This window comes from Falco rusticolus, chromosome Z (assembly GCF_015220075.1).
Source record: "Falco rusticolus isolate bFalRus1 chromosome Z, bFalRus1.pri, whole genome shotgun sequence".
NCBI classification, from domain to species: Eukaryota; Metazoa; Chordata; class Aves; order Falconiformes; family Falconidae; genus Falco; species Falco rusticolus.
The window spans coordinates 76,580,393-76,598,008 of NC_051210.1; the positions used below are offsets into that span (position 1 = coordinate 76,580,393).

A 17,616-nucleotide genomic window follows, 5' to 3' on the forward strand; every position below is an offset into this window, starting at 1 on the left:
ACAGTAAAGTTTAACTCAGCAGGCACACCTCTGGAACACAACCCAGCTTGGCAAAGCACCTCTGCTACACTCCTTCAGTCTAGAAAGCACTGCTCAGAGTGTTCCACAAGTTTGGTGCTACTCTGACACAAGATGGATCTGGATAGACCCTGCCTAAATACATGCTTTATTTATTTTTTTTTTTTCTCCCCCCCCCCCCCCCCCTTCTTTCAAGAACGGCACTGTGAGTTGCTCTTTCCATTAACTTTGGGAAACAAGCATCAGTTTTAATAGAGCTTGACATGTTTAACAGCCAATGTACACTATGCCTTCACATTGATTATATTCACTTTGGACAATTTTCTTTCAGTGAGGACATTATGGGGGGAATAACATGCTCTCACTTTTCTCAGTGTGATGTAGTTACATCCTGTAGGGCTTGTAAAACACGTGGACTTTGAAACACATTTGGCTTCCTTGACAATAATATATTTTGTGTTGGAAGAAAAATGAACCACTGCATGAGTTATTTTAACTTTGTACACTGGGTATATTTCAACTTTTATAAACTTTATATAGATAAGTTCAGAATATAAAATGCCAGCATGATTTTTTTTTCCTATTATTTACAGTAATTTGAGCTCTGAGTGGGTCCAAAATTTATTGGCTGGAGGCAACTGGTCTGCCTTCAAGGATAATAGATCATTGCATTGATTCAGAAGCTACATTTTGTTTATTTGAGTATTTCCCTCACTGGAATGAGAAAAATGATTATTCAGCTTTTTTTATCAAGTCTTAATTGCAGGTTTCAGTCCTGTTGTTGCTGGATTGGTGCATCTGTCAAAGAATCAGCCGTTGTTTCTATCAGTTGTGAAAGGGACACCAGAAGATCAGCACGCACGCACACACAGCTCTCAGCATGTCATGGAGCTGAGAGTCTGGTTTCCAAGAGCATGTAAGACAATATGCCTACTTTGACTTAAATCTACTGTCAAAGCCAGGGCATTCTGAACAGCCAGTGGAATAGCTGTTAGGATGTGCTTTGCTCTTTGCTGGATCTCCACTGAGAACTCTTGATTGTAAAGAATCAAGTCCACCAGACATAAACAGCAAACCTCAGTAACAGTGAAAGAGAGACCTTATGGAAAGCTTTATGTAGTGCTTGAATTGTTTGTGGTGTTGCTTCTTTCCTGCTATGTAAGTCTTTTAAGAATTCAAAGTTATGATCCAAAGGGCAATGACAGAAAAATATCATATGGCTTTTGAGGCATACTAAAACTACAGAACTGTTAAGACTTTTTTTCTACAAAAATCTTAGAAATGTACAATAGTTATAACTTGTGGTAATATCTGCCTGAGTTTATAGAGAGGCTGGATCACTTCTCCAAAAGATAAAGTGCTTTCCTGTTGTCTTGTGGATCAGCAGATATGCACTCCACCAAACTCTATCTCTCCTTATATATATATATAAATATATAAGCCCATAAAGACAGAAGATCATACGGCTACGATTCAGATGCCTAATGATTCAGATGTATGGCAATATTGAAAATGTACTGAGCAGATCCAGTCCCCTGGTTTAGTTTGCTGAGTAACTTTAAAGCTGAAGAACATGTAGAGACTTGCGTGATAGCTAGTGCAAGAAGTTGGATGGTTCTTTATGATTTATGTAGCATGGGGCACAGTGGACATTGAAGGAAGAGTTAAATGGAAAACCACCAAGCATAAAGAAATGTCTTTTGAAAAAAAATTTATAGAACGACCCAGTGGATGGACCTTGGCTGATTGTAATCTGCATATGAGGTCAACACAAGAGGAAAAGGGACTAACAATCAACACTAGGGTAATTTGCCTGATAATAGAAAATTAAAGAACTGGAGAGGTAAGCAGCAGCCTGCAAAATTCATGCAGATTTGGATCTGCTATACAATTAGCCACAATACTTAGACCGAAAAAAGTTAAAAAAATGAATGACATCAAATTAGAGAAAGATTTCTATAATAGACAATAAAATGGAAGAGTTTATATAAAAAGGAAGCTTAGATAGTGGGGAGAAATTTAAAAAGCTAGCAAAGTACTCATCATCTGAACAGTAAAAAGTTTTGATATGATTAGACAAGCATCTGTGACTTTACAGTCAGTACAGGTTGTAGTACGATAATGAAATAAAATTGATGTACAATATGCTTGCAGAGAACAAAACCACCATACAAACATATACTTCAGGGATGGGTTTGAATGACACTCAAAAGAATGTAGTGGCAAAGGAAGGATTTGGAGTTTTGTGCCCTGCATGCATCTTTAATTATATTCTAAAGATGAAATGTACCAAAATCTTACCCTGTTTTGGGTGATATATATTAAAGCTAAACTTCTCTGAAAATTAGGTCAACATAGTGTAATTTTCAACTCCTCCTTGAAGTAGCAGGACATTAGTACCTTCATTGTATACCTCCAGCATAGGTTACCAAGGACTTTGGAAGCTGTTTGTAACTTTTATTATACATCAGCATGGATGCTTATCTTCATTCAAGTGAGTATTCTATTTAGAATACTCTTAAGGACACTCTTGTGCTGTGGAATGACCAGAGATTCCTCACTATAGGTCCTAGCCCATCCAAGTTTGCAGTTTGTTTTCCCAAAGTTTGGGAAACAGTGAATTAGGGGGAAAATAAACTGGTTTTCCTAAAACCTTAATATTTGTAACTACATGAAAGATATGAATGAAAAATGCTTAATAATCAGCCCTTCAGTCTCATATTTGTGCCTCTCCCCCTTTTCCTTCTGTTTTTCTCCCGTTGTGTTATAGCTAAGAACAATCTTTTTGCTTTTCAGTTGAACAAACTGAGCATGTCTGTCTGATTGAGCTCATTCCACACATTTTTACCATGACGAAGAAAAAATAATATTGCAAGTGTGCTTCAAATTAATATATGTTTTTAAGCTGATTCATAGACAAAATGCTCAGAAATATGCTGAAGAGTCTTTGGGTTTTGTAGAACATCTTGTATCTCTGTGTTCTCTTTTGACCGTCTGAGTACTTGAGTAATCAAATACGAACCCCTGGCTGAAAGTCAGAATCCAGGTAGGATATGGATACACACTCAAACATGGTTTATTACAGAAGACTAAAAATTTACTACTTATCTTTATTAGTACCTTGGATCTGGAACAAGTGAGGACTGAATGTATGTATACTCCCACCAACTATGAATTGAGCCAGCTGAAACATAAGCCTATATTGTCAGGCAACCTATATATACTTTCCAATGATGAATTTATTTCCTTTTTTCTTATCTTTTCTCTGATCAATTTTCTACTTAAGCAGAAACACAGTGCAAAGTTGGAATTGAAAAATTTAACCAGTCAATGAGAAATAGGAACTTATTTAACCTCTTGAATTTAAATACCTTCATATATTCTTTCTCTCTTCCCCGCCCCCCCAGTTGTCATGGTAAACATCCTTCCTATTTTTATTATTATGAGACAAAGGATAAACAGTGATAGCCAACAAATGAGCAGTATTCTGAGCATTAACCTACTGTTAAGACTCCGGACAGCATGGCCACCAGCAGTTTGTGCAAAGTGAAGGAGTTGTGATTAGAGAAAAGAAACCTAGTTTTCCTCCCCTCTTGCCCACCCCCCCACCCCCCCCACCCCCACCCCCCGCCCCTTTCCTTTCTTTCCTCATTTTTTGAACTACCTTTTAGGAGGAAGAATAAAAGGGATGAGGAACACTTGAAACTAGAAGACAGCTAGTTCCAAGTCACCAGAAATAAATGTAGATGAAGTCTACTTGAGCTTGCTATAACAATTTTTTGAACTGAATAGTACTTTGAAATTACAAGTAAACATTTTGGAACTTTCCGCTATTATCTATATACATAAATTTTAAAATATAAATGACTGTACTTCATTTTGCATGGGGCTATGACAGCTGCTGATCAAGTTTTGGAGTACCATAAAGCCTGGTGTACTGCCGTGACCAGATCTGGTCTTGAGAAGATCCTTTATAATTAACAGAGCTCAAAAAGAACAAGTTTGATTTCTTGTGAGTTAGAAACAGAAAGGAATACTGGGATTTCACATAGTGCAAATTGTAACTGTGGTAGATAAAATAAAGAATTTCTTCAGTCTCAGTTGCTGGAGAAAACGAACACGCTTTGTATTATCCAAAATGTATTTTCATACAGAATGGAGGGTTATTTAATGGGATACAGACTGACAAATTTTCATTGTGGAATAAAGTCCCTGGTTATGTTTCTCCCATGAAAGTAATAAGAAAATAAGTTACATCCCAGACACGGTTGTTTTTCCACTGCATTTCCTCGCCCAGATTTCTCTACTCTGACAGGCAAATATTCTTTTAACCTTTAAGGCCATTATTACATTTCATGTTTATTCCCTATTAAAAGCTGATTCAGTTTTCTTTTAGGACACTGTGATAATCAGAATTTTGATAACTAATGCTGTTACAGATCTGCTAATAAGTTAGAATTAATTGACTTTATTTGATTTTATAAAATCATTTGGAATAAGAAATATATTCTAATGAAACTTGTAGTTGCACAGCAAAAGCTGCTATGAAATCCTTTGTACAGCCCTGTACCAAGGCCAGAAGAATGGGCTAGAATCATTGTTTAAAATTTAGGTAACAAATTTGGGATTTTACAGATTTATTTGTATTTGACTAGTCTTCTGTACGTAGAAAGTGTATTGAAATGTCAGAATATAGAATTAATGGAAACTGGTCAGAGTCAACTGGAACAACTAGTAGTTACCTGCCAAGAAACCGTGAACTTTAGTAAAAGGTAGTTCTGGCAGGGGGAGATCGCGACCACCGACCCATATACCACCTACCCAAATCGTACCCCCCATTTCTGGACCTTTCTAACCTTTACTGCGCAGAACTGGATATGGGAGGAGGGTATGTTAATGATTTTTGGGAAATATTATGATTATGCATTAATACTTAATGAATATGCATGAATAAGTTCTATTTATGGTGTATGATCTGAAGCTTGGTGTGCGTTGATCGTGAGAGGACTCACTCGCACACCTGGCTGTCAATAAAGTGTCTGATTATTTGCATCACATTGGTGTTGATAAGTTCTTCATTCCGAGATTTCGGTAACAATGCTGTTCTTAGAAAAGCACTTTTCACAGAGTTGGCCACTACCAGCTGAAAGTCAGAAGGCAAAATAACTTATCACTTTTCTGCCAGCAGTTTCTCATGAAGAGGGTTTTTTGTTAAATATTTAATCAGATCCACAACCTTTCACTTGGGACTATGGTTAGCCCTTCCTTTCTAATTACAACAGTTTGTAGAGTTTTGCAGTATAATTAAGGAGTCGGCGCTCTCCTTTTCTGTATCGGTCACATTTATTTCCACTCCTAAAATTTAGCAGAACTCCATTATCATCATAATTAAAACATTTGATAGAGGGTAGGAAAAAAAAAAAGAATCAAAATAAATTAAAAGAAATATTTATAGTAACTGTCTTTCAATATTTTAATTCATCTAAAATATTCATCCAGTCATCAGCCTATCTATCAGCCTATATATCTACATTAACTTTTACTGACTGATGTGAGATGGTATGAAAGAATATATCCTGTCAAAAATGAAAGTCCAGTCAATAATTTCAGATAACCCCCCCAGATTTTCCACATATGCAAATAGGCAGTTAATTTGAGTAAGATTTATTTCTATTGTAAAACACCAACAAAAAAGTTTGGATGTTGTCAAAGTTAAGAAGCCAGCCTTCAGCCTCAAGAGATACATGACTTTCAAGTAAAAGCCTTCATTTCACATTCAAGATGGTATTTAAATAGGGAAAAAAAAAAAAAAAAAAAAAGAGGCAGTTTTGGGGTTTTTTTAAGTAAGTGCAACATAGTTACTACAAGTAATAAAGTTTTTATTTTTATGTAGAAATGAAAGAAATAATTTATGCACAACAGCATATAGTTGATATTCACTAAATTGTAATCAACAGGAGTAAACAATCAAGTTTCATGATTTTTTTCACTATATTTCCATATATCTCCTGTTAGCCCTGACTTTTTATTATACTTTTTACTTTTTACCTTTATTATATTTTCTTTCAGATATTTTTGGCTTGGCTTAAAGTGTCATATTGATCAGCTTATCTGATTGTCTTTCAGACTAAGGTCCTCTATTTAATTAACAGTGCAAGTAGAGAAAAAGAAAGTGTGCTATCAGCTGTACTGTGTGTGCCACTTCCAAACAACTGGCTGAACTTTCCCTCCAGAAATAAGATGCTTGAGGCAAGAATACAAGCAGAAAAGACATACAGACTGATCTGCCTTTTTTTATGCTCTTGTAGTTTCCCATTATCAATGTGTAGAGCCCTCATGAACCTCGAGTTGCATGAGACCATAGTCAGTGATGGGACTTAGCATGCATGAGCTCGTCCAATCTACTTCTGATTTATAATTTACAATTTTTGATATACCATGATATTCCCACAATTACTTTCACTATAAAATATCTTGTATGAGAAAATTGTGATGCCTGGTTATTTCACTGTGTGCACTTTATTATTTTTGATGTGGGGAATGATCTTCATGATTATACATGAATGGTAAAGAACATGTGTCCTGCCATCTGCCTACTCTTTAGCCTGAAGATTCCCATATGGTTTCCTATGTCCTTATCTGAAAAGTCTTACCAGCCATCTTACCATCCTCAGCTCCCATTTTTGTAGCTTCTCCAGCTCTTCTAAAAGTAGACTTATACCAGATTCACTTTCTTGGTGATAGCAATGAAAGATCCTTACTTGGCAATGACGGTTTAGCAATGGTGACTTGTAGACAAGGACCTGAAAACATTCCAAACATGGTGCTGACATCCTAGTCTGTCACACTCAGCTTCTAATTGTGGGCAGGCCAGCCTTGTCTGTAACTCTTATTTTTCCTTACACATAGTTACACTACTTTTTGTTTTTGCAGGAAGAAGTTTGAGACATAGAAAACAGGCCATAAACTTAGTCTGTATATGCTTAATCTAGATGTACAACCAGAAATTGCAAGTTTCAATTCCATGGAGTATGATAGAAAGATGACAGTATGTACTCCCACATGTAGTGGAGTAACTGCTCATTATTGCCAAAAGTTGGTTAGACCATTCTGGACATTGCGTTGGTCAATTCATTTTGCTCCTATCTATATCCAGATCACTTTGTTGTAAAGTCAAAATAATTATTTCAGTGAAGTGTGGGCTATGCCAGTTGTCAAGCTCTGTTGAAAGTGAAAGGTCTGAAACACATAAGTATTCTGTTCCTTTTGCTATTTCCTTTCAATTTAAGTCCACTTCTACCTACCTAATTTAAAGTAAGCAGAGCAAAAGATCCAGATACTGTGCTGAAGGATTTTTGCAGGACACTTAAAGCCTGTCTCCTTTGGCTAATTTGCAAAAACAGTTTTTGATTTAAAATAGAAGGATGGCATATCCCTCTCTGGGAGAAAACTCGCATCCGCTAATGTTCCTCCAGAAGTGAGTTATGAGAAAAAGCCTCAGATGGATTAAAGACGAAGGTTAAATTCCAAGGCACTAATTTGCTGAAAAGGTGACGGTAGCTAGCTAAAAAAATAAAAAGATTGTCACACCACATCTGCAGTATCTTTAGGCCTCACTGAATATTGCTGGGTAACATACAGATCTCAAGAAGAACAAATGCCATAAAATAAAGCAAGGTTGTTTCCCTTACGAAATGTTGGTGCAGAGTTCAGGTAAAGGCAAATACACATCTTTTTGACTTGTTAAGATCTTTCTACATGAAATATCAATTTCAATTTAATAACTTAAGAAGAGTAATAATAGAGAGACACCTTTCACTTTTAAAAGCCAGGTAACTTCTTTTAGCTATTTTATCATTCCTTTGCCTCCCTAACATTTCTCACAGATTTAATGGCCCCATTTCTGGTATAAATCAACATAGTTCCAATTATGTCAACTATGCTAAGCAGATAATATCGGCCCAGTATTTCATTCATAAGTGTACATGAGGTCAAACTTACTTGGGAGTTGAAAGTCATCAGACAAAATTCTGACAGAAGACAGAAAGGATGTGGCTGGGTAGGACAAGGTGGACAAAGCCTTCATGCCAGTCCATGAACTGCAATGGGCCATGCTTAAAACATATTCCTTTCCAGATATGGCTATTGGAGCACTGTTCTGATGCACACATGAATGTCCCAGCAGAAACAGGGAATAATGAGCCTTCAAACTGGAAGAACAATTTTTTTTTTTTTCCTGCTTCACAAAAAAGGGCATCTCTGTCATTAAAACAGTAGTAAGCTATCACTGTCCATAAGAAATCTGCCTGAATTTAGTTATAGGCTAAATATCTAAGGCTGAATTAGACTCTTTCAGCTCCTTTTAAATTCAGCAGGGAGACAGACAAAACTTGCATAAGCAGTTGAGGCATACTGTTGAAAATTCTGGTGTGAGAAGTTGGTCTGAAGCTTTCCTGCCTTTTTTCTCGGTCTCCTCAAAACTTTTGCCTTAACTTTCCTTCCTATTTTACCTTAAGAGGATTTGTTTGGTTAGTTGGGTTGGTTTTCTTTTCTTATGTTTGGCACATCCTCTTTGTTCCTTCCTTCCATGTTGCAGAATCATCCACTAAGGTTCCAGAGACAAAATGATCCCTTTGCCTTTCCTTGTGGTGTTTTGCCACTGATACTGCAGTCTTCAGAATTATAGAGAAAGGTGCTCTTATAAAAGTATCAAGTCTTCTTCTGTGTGTCATTCTCTTAAAAAGATGAGGTTTATGTGTGTATTTGCAGGATGTTATCAACAACAGCCATGTGATTTCCCATGTTCAGTCAAAACCAGCTGTTTCTTTTGTGTCCTTATTCTGGGGGCCCTGACACGGCTTCTCAAGGCAGCGGAAATTTCTGAAGATCCCAAAATACCGTGATTACTGATTGTATGATGATGAATCACTTTGGTCAGTAAATATTAGAACTGTCAGTAACTCACATTAACGGAAAGACTGTAGCTCACACCTCTTTCAGGTCTGCAAGACTCCTGGAATAAAGTCACATGTAAAGAAGTATCTAAAAATGCAGTTTAAATGTTAATTTCAAAAGGGACTTGGATAATTTATCTATCACATTGTTGTGCAACCTTAACTTCTTTAATTGCCAAAATTACTTTAAAAAATTATATCTTTACCTCTACCTGGTTCCCCTATCATTTCAGATTTGGATAGCCAAGAGGCTTGTGAGCCTTTCAGGCAGCTTTCTAGCACAGTGGCAGGTAAAAAAAAAAAGCATTGAGACTTACTCCTTGTTTAGACCTGTGCCACTACAGTCAATCTCTATTTCAAACAGGGTAAATACACAACCTGTTTATGACCTGAGTAAATTTTCAGGTATAGAGATATTGTAAGCCTATATCAGTCAATGATATGCTTTTCCATACTTGAAGCAGTTTTGCCTGTAAGCATGGTGTATATAAGAAGGACAGATACATTTGTAGAGACAGACCAATAATCAAGTTACCAAAGTTGAATAAGTTAACACACACTGTATCTACACTTATGTAAGTCCTTAGCGAAAGTGAGATAATGAAAGGGCTTTAAGATAACTTTCATTATGATTCATCTGTTACAGACTCATAATGTGCACACTGAACACAACTGAATCTCAGCTGATGCTTGGTTATCTGATAAGCTGCAGGGGTTTGACTGTGTTTATACCCTGAGAACGGCAAATGTATCCATCAAGGCAAGGTTTCTATGCAAATACAAAAAGAGCAGCAAGAACATCAGAAATACTTAGTGGCCATCTTGTTGGTTGGAAGTGTAGTAGTGTTAAAAATGTAAAGCATGGTACAAGTTAAAACCTTGCCAAAGAGGTTAGAAAAACAAGAAAAAAATATCTTTCTTTTCCTATTCTTATATCCCTGGCCCAGAATTCCTTTTTAGCCAAATATTACAATATAGTTAATGTGGTAAAAGAGTTTAACTAATACAAAGGCAAAATATAAGTTCTGTGCTATTCTGATTTCAGGCCATCAGTTATCATGATGAAATATAGAATACCAAAGTTTTCAGTAAGCAGAAGTCTTAGGCTCTAATACATACTTAAGCTTATTGATTATACTGGTTTATGTGATAATAAAAGTACAAACATATGCACACACCTTTTGCAAATAAGAAAAATCATTTGTCTTGGGCTATCTCCTTCCTTGTTCCTTCACAGCAATTCAAAAGTCATAATAGATAATGAGAAAACAAAGTGTTTGCATTTCATGAATGACCTTGGAAAAGTTGCCAGGTTTCTCTGTACGGCACTTCTAGCACTGGGTAGGAAACACTCTCCTGCTGTAAACACTTGTGAGACCCTACAATTTCTGGTGAGGTGAAATAGAAAAGACTTTATTAATTTTATTTCATTTTTAACTACTGCAAAGTGGTTAAATAGATATATTACTGTGAGCATACATTTTTTTATCTTAGACAAAAAACTAAAAAAATCAAACTCTAGATGTTTTTCCAGTTCAAAAAAACATTTACTTTCTAATTCTACTGTATATATGAAAGTTAAATCTAACATATATATACTACACATAGTTACATAATTTTCTTGAATTAAAATTAATGTAAGCATACTGGTTTATGTTAAAAAGTTTAATTTCAATATCTGAATGTTTTTTGGTGATAAGTTAGGAAATTATTTTTGCAAAGTGGTTCTGATCTACTCTCTACCTATAAATGGGCTTAATTTTAGCTTCATGATTTTTAGTAGTTTGTCCATGTGAGCTTTCATACTTCAGAGAAGGAGGTATGTATTTGTATTTTGATTTATAAGCAGATCTTCAGTCACATTTGGAGATCAATATGGTATTTGCCTTATATTCATGCTTGTGGGACATTATATACTATTTAAAGACCAAAGTGTAAAAGATAAGATATTAAAAAAAAAAAACAAAACAAAAACAAACAAACAAAAAAGAAAACCCCAAAAATGATTTGCATGAGAAATCAGAAAATCCTAGACATTGATCATATTGTGCCTATAATAAAGATATTTTAAGCCAAAACATTGCCAGGAGCCTTAGCTGAGATCCTGAGTTTCAACATCCATCCTGAGATACCTACCGGTACACAGCCTTGAGCAGGATGGTTGGGCGTAGACTGTGGTGTAGACACTGCCACTATCCATGCAGTCTGTTTCAGTGGGGACCTCTTCTTGCTCTTGACATAACTGATAAGAGAATGTTGTTCTTTTCATCCAACTCAGCTGTCACTACAGATACAGATACTTTCCCGAAAGACTTATGAATATAACTTGTCGGCTTTCAGCTGGTTGTATTCATGTCAGAAGCTGGATCCACCAGAGGGTCAAAGGATAGATAGGGTGCCTGCTCTGGTGATACAATCCATTTATATTCCACATAAATCCATATAAACAAACAACAGTTTTCTACTGTTACTTCCCACATGAGGAAAGGAGATACATTTTCTTGCAGCTCAGACTTGAATGCACGTGCAATGGGAGTTATGATACCTAAGTTTTCCAGTTAGTGTATCCCATGGTCTGCAAGGTACTCCTGTGTCTGCCTAATGCAGTCTGAGCCAGATCTGTCTTGGATGGAGCCACATACACCCTCCTCTGCTCACCCCAGCCAGGCTTTGCTTATCCTAGTGTAGCCTGAGCCCAGCACCTTTTATGCACTTCTAGTTATGACTTACGGACTTCTGCAGAAGAGTGAAGCACTGGAATGCCTTAGGGCAAATGATGTTTTCTGTTTGTGGGGGGCTTTATTTTATTTTATTTTATTATCTTATAAAACAGCTTAATCAATGAACTCAAGCAGGTAGTAGAAACTGAGACTTCTGTTTATGGGGAAACTTTTGAGATTTATTTTGGCCATTTGTAAGTAGTGCCGACATCTGAGTTCTGAAAGAGGAAGAAATGGAAAATGACCTGATGTATTTTTTGGTGTGCGATGAATCAAAATTTCCTTTTCTTTCCAAGGGCTCTACAAACCAGAAAAGTGACAGGATTGTCATATTTATGATGTTTGTTGTGCATCTGTGTGAAAAGAAATAGATTATTCCATATGAATTCCAAATAAAATATATGGCTAAAGTAAATTTTTCTTATGGATATTGATTGTATTGACTGAAACCTCCTCCTTACAAATTTTCTTGTTTGTATAACACAAGTGTTATAACTTGGTTGAAAAAAAATGTGTATAATGAGTTTTGGCATTGCATATTTTATTTAACAGTGAACTGAAAAGCTTTTATTCTTCAGAGATTACTATTCTGATTCTCAATAAAGTGGTGACAGTGGGAGGGATTATTTGGTTTTTTGGTTTTTTTTGTTTTTTTGTTTTTTTATAATTTTTCTTAATAGTAAGTCTTAGTATAATCCTGGGCTGGTTTTTTTACAGATTGTCTCTACAATCTTGCCTGCATTTTTGCACTCAAATAAACTGCAATACAAAGGGCAGAACAATCGTTGAAGCCTATTTTCCTGCTTTTCAGAAGTCTGCAGAAATTGTATTTCTGATTTCATTCAACCCAAGGTAACAGAGAAAAACTGTTTCCTCCCTCCCCCACCTTTTTTTTTTTTTTGTTTTGTTTTCTTTTTGAGAATTTTAGTAAATAATGATTGCCTTAGGCTGATCAAGCACATCAGTATTTGTTAATAATGATGTGGAAGGCACAAAAGAAGTGCAAAAGAAACTAAACCCCAAAATGCATTAGTCTGCATTCTCATGTGAGTAAAGTTAATTTACTCCAATTCCACTCAGCTGATGTGACGGCGTATTTTTTGTCTCATTGCAATCACCTGTCTTCGTTACATATAAGGTTATATATCTCCTCACAGAAAGTTTGGTTACAAGCATATTCGTAATAAGACAATGATGGCCACTTAAAATCTTCAGCACTTGCAAGGCTACCTGTCATCCTCTCAGCTGACTCTACAGAGTAAGTACTCCTAACTCGGAGCTTTCAGTAGTCTAATGAAGACAAGTGGAAATAATTTGGACCAGTATTCCCAGCAAATATTCAGGCAGAGGCTGTAGCCCAGAAAACATATTCCTAGTGAAGAGGGAGAGAAGAAGCAGCAGAAGAATCATTGGGAAGAATATGTCAATGAGCAGATTATGCTCAGTAGGTGCAACGTTAATGATAATAGTGCAACAGGTACAACATCTGGTTTACCACAAGGCTCTTAAAGTAGAAAGTCAGTTTTTAGAAGAGTTAGTTTACATAGACATGGAAAATCTGTAGACCATGGGAAAAAGAAAACAAAATAAATCATCTAACATCACACTTCAAAGTCAATTTCATTTTTTACCGATTTAAAATATCTCAATGCTAATTAGATATGTTTTGTTCATTACTGTCATTAGAGATGAGAATTAAGGTGGTATGGGGGCTTTAACCTAGAAGTTTTAAGCTGGTTTATTTATGATTCTCCAGTTTTTGACTTCTAGGTTTAAAAGGAAAGTTTCAGAGGTAACAATGACCAAACTGTGATGTACCCTGTTATACTGATACCCAGGTTCAATCTTCAGTCTATTTCAATCATTTTTTTTTTTGTTTAAAATATGCAGTAGTTCCCAGTGTTCAGAACCCCTCTGCCTCTCATTGTGCTGTAAATATACAGAATAAAAAAAAAAAAACAAACCAACAAAAAAAAAAAAACAACAAAACCCACAAAACCCAAAACTAAACCCAAAACCCACAAAACCCAAAACTAAACCCAAAACCCACAAAACCCAAAACTAAACCAAACAACTTTTTCACATTTTAGGGTCCACAGAGGTGTTAGGCAGAGGATGCAAAGAACTAACTGACTCTCCACTGTAGCTGATGGGTGGCTGCAGAAGTTTTACGCACAAGACCCTACCGTGTTCCAATCACATGGTGGACTCCTAATCTGCAGGCTGCACACCTGGGCAAGCATGAGTGGAGCACAATTTGCTGAACTAACTCAAGCATGTAAATTCATACATTCCAGTCCTCTCTGTGACCATAAGAATACATCTGTATATATGTACGTGCACATGCATATAAATGGCATTCTGTTCATTTTGTCTTGAGGAGCCTGTCTTCAGCAAATAGGTATGGAGGTCCATTTTTTATCCAGCTTCATACTGGGAGTCTAAAGTACCAGACAAGTAACCAAGTTCATTGGGACCAAAAATTTTTGGTAGAATCAACAAAGTAAACCCAGGTTTATTGTCACGTTTTTTTTTCCTGCCACAAAGTGAATTATTTCACCTTCGCACACATCAGTTCGGTAACAATGATGGTGGTTTTAATACTTGAAACTCCAGATTTGACACCCAAATGTTTCAAAGGGCCTGTCTAGACAGTTCATTCTTGTGCCATGGCTAGGTGCCTAATAATTCTGTGCCTTAGTTTATTGGTCTTCAAAATGGGAATATGCTGAATCTGGCCCTAACTCAGGGAAAAATTCTGTCCATTGACTCCATTGAATGCATAAAAACTTAAGGATTTGGCCCTGTGCTGAAAGTCAGTAAGCTGAAGTGCAAATGTTCTACATGTGCTATTTGACCTCTACAGCTGAGGATTTAAAACTTTAATTATAGGAACGAGAAGATGAGAACAGATTCTGAGTTAGCTACTTTTTTTGAATAGATATTCAGACTCCAGGGGGAATAGTGATTTGCAGGCTCATTGAGGGAGAAAAAGGATGTCCTTTCTTTCCTAGGTGTACGGGGGGAGGAACAAAAGGGGGCCTTGATACTGTTCCATTAAAATAAATCACTTTTCAATCCAGGCGAGAATTTGTATCAGAATATTTGATAATCGAAACTTTACCAACAAGAGCGAATCAAAGAGGGCATTTGATTGCGCAGGGCCAGATCCTGCTAGGCCTCCCTCTGAGGTGTCTTACTGAATTCAGGAGCAGATCAGTATGCAGAAAGTTACCTGGATAAGGCTGTTAGACGGTGGAGTCTATGAAAGAGAGAGCTGTGTTGCTTCTTTGTTCTGGAGAGAGTTGGCAGTGGACAAATTACAAGAGTACTAATCATACAGCCCGACCTCCAACTGCCATTGAGATCAGTGAAAAAAATTTTCTTTTGACTCCAGCAGAGACAAGACAGGATACTTAGGGTTAATTAATTTATTACTTTCCAGAAAACGCTTTGAGATCCTCTGGTGTGGAAATCCTATGTAACACCAAAGTGGCATTGTAATCCAGAGAGATGCTTAGAAAGCTGTCATTCATGATACCAGAACACAATCATTACACGTTAGTCAACCTGCTCATTTCCTTCCATCAGGGCAGAAAGATATTTTTAGGGTCTAAATTCTCTAATCAACTCAGAAGCAGTAGTGTGGGAACCGGGTGGGGGGGAACGAATCTAGCAAAATATTTGGTCAATGGGCCTCTCTGAAAGTACGAGATGACAAATATGCTGAAACAGTCAAATACTTTGCTGAGACATTCTTTTTAAAAGGGGGTATGTGTGTGGTTGTATGTGTGTGGAATATCCTCACTTGATCAGTAGGATGTTTCTTTCTGGAACTGAACTATAGTATAGATTTCAAAAGGCAAAAAGCATGCTACCATGACAAACAAAATATTCCAGAAGATAAAGTCTTCTTGTCCTTGTTTTGTTGATTTTTTTTTGTAATGTTTGAAGAGAAAAATAACTCTGAGTACCACAAAACAATTCTTCCCTCCTCTACCCTACCTACATTTTTAAAGTTAATCTACTAGTATTTCTTTGTATATATTTCTATGCACAACCATGCACTTATGCACCTAGATATACTCACACCTTTACTTTGTTATTTTGTTTCCTAGAGAGAAATTACCCCAAAGCACCCCTAAAAAAAAAAAAAAATCATAAGTCTGAATATACATATATTTTTAGATGACATAAAGAAGGTTAAAGTTCCTGCCCAAAATTATTATTAGCAGTAACAAATGGCCTGTCTGCATTCTTTTTCAGCTATGGATTGCAGTACATCTTATAAGCAGTCATTTAGTTTTGTAACACCCTGACAACGTAGTACAATATTACCATTCCCATTTTATAGATGAGAAGAACCAAGGCAGAACGATTAAACAAGTCACCCAAAGTTATACAAGGTCTGAGACAGAGCCAGGAATAGAATCAAAGTCTCTTGAGTCCCTGACTTTCATATTAAACACAAGATCATCCTCCCTCTGTTTCTAGTTAGAGCATTCAGTTCACCCCATCTGGTGTGCATGTGTAATTTGTACCAGAGGGGTAATTCATCCCTAGAGGAGGGCAGGCGGGGATTGCAAGGGGTGTCAGCTGTGAGCTCAAGATTTGCATAGCCTGAACATTCATCGAAATGAGAATTTCTCCCAAGGAGCATCCCTGGTAAAGACATGAAAAGGGGCAATGCAAAATTCTGTTTAGACTTCTCCAAGCTCTTAGAAGGTGATTTTCCTCAACTGTTTCCTTCCTTTCATTGCAAAGCTAAAACTGAAGTTTATCCCTTAGTAACCCCAGGCTTCATTTACTACCTTGAAACTGTCATTTGGTGTTTGGGACAGGTGATCATTTAATGTCTTCTTCTTAACCCTGCAGGGGACAGGCTGTTCATGGTGAGTGTGTGCTGATAGAACCGATCCTTTATATGGCCTTCACACGCTTAATTAGCCAGTGTGAAACGAATGCCTCTCAGCTATCAGCATCATCGTTGGAGCTCAGTAGCAGTCCTTCCAAAGGATTGCTAAAGATGGAGTGAAATAACTGCAATAATGTTAAGAAGAACCTTAAATCATATATGTATGTGTTTATATGCATATACACATGTATACACAAAAATGTGTATATTGCTTTGAAATTATAGAAAAGTTCCCACTTCATGTTTTAAGAAAATACCTCTGCAAACTGAGGATTATTTTTGTTAGTTAATTGACAACTTAATTGATTATTGTTTCTTTTCATGGCACCAATTAGGACACAAAACTAATGTGATGTGGTAGGTTGCTCTGCGAAGATTCCCAGCCAGATGGCTCAAACTCAAGAGCTTCAAATTAGAATAAGAATCCTACTTTTTGATGCTTATCTAAAATGGAGTATTAAACTTTCTCAGATTCATCTAGGGCTAGAAATTAAAAGCACACATTGGCAGAAGGTGGACCTGTCCACTGTGAATCTGAAATGTTTCAGCTTCTGCATTTTTAAATTATTAGTCACAAAAAAAATTAGACTGATTCTGCTCTCTCATTAGTTCACTGACGATGTGATCCTGCTGTTAGCAAGGGCTTTCCTCCAGATATATGTCACTGTATGAAATGTATGAAAGTGGGAAGATGATCAGGCTCAGTATCTGTGCTTAGAGCAAAAAGAAAGATAATTTCATTTGCTGTTTGGTGTTACAAGCAGCAAATTGTCACTCACTTAAGTCCATATGTTTTAAAGTAATGTTGGGTCATTTCCTGCTGAGGTCAAAGTCTATGAGTGTTTTCCACATGAATTCAGTAGTCAATAGGCTCATATTTGCTTTAGTATTTTTCTTTCCCAGGGGAACAAACCACTATTGGTGACTTCCCCTAAGGGGTCTAATCAAGCAAACGATTACTGACAATGCCCTTCCCAGAGTTTGGCCCTTAGCAGCTTGGAGCAGGAGA

At 36.6% G+C, this 17,616-nt stretch overlaps 1 long non-coding RNA gene across 1 annotated transcript; it reads right to left on the reverse strand.

Annotated features, from left to right (window-relative positions):
- Window positions 1–8,511: 8,511 nt before the first annotated feature.
- Window positions 8,512–11,777, reverse strand: LOC119140953. Its single transcript, XR_005101795.1, has 3 exons — window positions 11,109–11,777; window positions 10,151–10,360; window positions 8,512–9,031 (listed from the first exon to the last, which is right to left on the reverse strand). It is a non-coding gene; the product is annotated as an uncharacterized LOC119140953 (long non-coding RNA).
- Window positions 11,778–17,616: the final 5,839 nt, after the last annotated feature.